The sequence below is a fragment of the Physeter macrocephalus genome, chromosome 8 (genome assembly GCF_002837175.3).
Source record: "Physeter macrocephalus isolate SW-GA chromosome 8, ASM283717v5, whole genome shotgun sequence".
Classification (NCBI taxonomy): Eukaryota; Metazoa; Chordata; class Mammalia; order Artiodactyla; family Physeteridae; genus Physeter; species Physeter macrocephalus.
Window position 1 is genome coordinate 139,459,979 of NC_041221.1, and position 2,525 is coordinate 139,462,503.

The following is a 2,525-nucleotide window of genomic DNA, read 5'->3' on the forward strand; positions in this document are numbered from 1 at the left end:
GAGCTGCTTGTAAATTTTGGAGATTAATCCTTTGTCAGTTGCTTCATTTGCAAATATTTTCTCCCATTCTGAGGGCTGTCTTTGGTCTTGTTTACGGTTTCCTTTGCTGTGCAAAGGCTTTTAAGTTTCATTAGGTCCCATTTGTTTGTTTTTATTTCCATTTCTCCAGGTGGGTCAAAAAGGATCTTGCTGTGATTTATGTCACAGAGTGTTCTGCCTATGTTTTCCTCTAAGAGTTTTGTAGTGTCTGGCCTTACATTTCGGTCTTAAAAATATGGAACGCTTCACGAATTTGTGTGTCATCCTTGTGCAGGGGCCATGGTAATCTCTGTATCATTCCAATTTTAGTATATGTGCTGCCGAAGCGACCACTAAAATAATAGGGCTTTTAGGATCATTGACTGCCTAGAGAAAAGACACTACCAAGTCCTATAATATTATCAAAAATCACAAAACTGAAACCTACAAGCAAATGTGTCATTAAATTTTACATAGACATTCGTTTGAACTGTTTTTACCTGGGGAAAAAAAATGAAATAATCATGTTGTTTTCTCTATTTTTAAGAGAATCAGAGTAGGCCAACTAGGTATAAATTTACAAGCATCTTAAATGAGTACTTCCTTTGTTTTCTCATATTTAAAAATTTCTTTTGTGCTGCAAGTGTTGAAAAGCGATTATAACGCCTTAATACGTAATTAATCACCCTACAAGCTATCACCACATTTAGTGGTTTCAGAAAAAAAATTATATATGCAAGGTAAGCCTAATAAAACTCATGAAAAATGTAATACCCGATTTTTAGAACAGCTATCACCATATTTAGTGGTGGTTTCAGAAAAAAAATTATATATGCAAGGTAAGCCTAATAAAACTCATGAAAAATGTAATACCCGATTTTTAGAACGTAATGTGCTCAAGGAAGTATTTGTGCTTTTACATTAGAACAACTCTGTATTTAATTAGTCCTCATTTGCGTATGTAATCATTTTAATTTATTTGCACAAACACAGGACATTGTGCTCCATCAGCAGGTAATGTTCTTTATTAACTAGACTAGGAACTTCATGCACAGGAAGAAATATTCCTATCTGTGATGCAAAAGTCAGAACTACACACTGTCTTGACTTCATTCTTCAGGTTTTATGGTCACCATTCCAAGATAATAGAATACAATAATATAAAACACTTGACTAAGTAATCTGCCAATCTCTAGAAATCAGTAATTTAATATTTAATGTTTGTTTTTACCTACTGCCCAGTTAACAAACCGGGTATTAATGAACAACGTAACTTATTGAAATTCAAGTACTAATAATAATGCACTAAAATTCAAACTTCAATAATTTGGACGGTGGCAGAAGTAGAACTGATTAAAAATCAGTGATTTCTTCATTGGTGGTGTCAAGTAATAACAGCCTAGATTGTGGAGAAAGTGGTGAGGACAGGCTTTATTTAAGATGTTTGAACGTCAACACTGTATGCTTGACAAGCTAATGACAGATCATACTTATCTACTCATTAAAGCACATGAACCAATTTTTCCTTAGGGCATTTCCAATAGACCCTGATAATCTTGTTATTGCCACTCCTTCCCCCAAATCCTAAATACATCCTAAAAAGAAAACAAGAAACTCTCATTAACTACTCTAAAAAAGTACTTGTGTTTTTGCCTACTACTAAATGCTTCATTCTTAAAGTTACTTTGAAAACAAGCGTATTATTAAGATACAAATTCACTGCTTGAGGAATAACTTAAGCTTTCATTTCCAAATAAATTGAGATTTACAATAATTGAGTTCATCTGGTGACTGGTAATTGGAATTTGACACTACAGAATGAATCAGTGGATACTTTGCAAGGACAGATTTCACTTGGGGTTACTGTTTGGGTAGGAAGCTTGCTCTAGCTAAAGTCTTGAAGGAAGGCCCAGTGCTGTTCTTTGGTAAGTATTCTTCATGCGATCGTCTATACCGAGTTATGTTTTTTTGGAAAACTTTTGGCACAACTTTACAACAGGCTAAGCACTGTGTCATATATATATTTTTTCTCCCACACGGCAAGTTAAGCAAATTGTTCTAGTCATTACATTAGATATGCTCTATATGACAACAAGCAGATCTCCAAATGTCATCTTGATTTCCCATAATTCTTCATGACTGGGTCTGAGTATCCTACAACATTACAGAGATAACTGTCCTCACTTAGTTTTGGAATATATTTGAGTTGAGCAATGCCTATTATAGTTGCAAAATGTCATATGCATAGTACTTAGATCCCACCCCAAGTCAAATCATTAGATACATTTTAAAAAATTCTCTTTGGATGACCAGTATGTAAGGGCAGTGTTTAAAGATTTTGGGCTTCCCTGGTGGCGCAGTGGTTGCGCGTCCGCCTGCCGATGCAGGGGAACCGGGCTCGCGCCCCGGTCTGGGAGGATCCCACATGCCGCGGAGCGGCTGGGCCCGTGAGCCATGGCCGCTGAGCCTGCGCGTCCGGAGCCTGTGCTCCGCAACGGGAGAGGCCA

At 36.8% G+C, this 2,525-nt stretch overlaps 1 non-coding gene across 1 annotated transcript; it reads right to left on the reverse strand.

Annotated features, from left to right (window-relative positions):
* Positions 1-268: 268 nt before the first annotated feature.
* Positions 269-372, reverse strand: LOC112065522 (U6 spliceosomal RNA). The gene has a single exon (XR_002892074.1). It is a non-coding gene; the product is annotated as a U6 spliceosomal RNA (small nuclear RNA).
* Between the last annotated feature and the right edge of the window lie 2,153 nt (positions 373-2,525).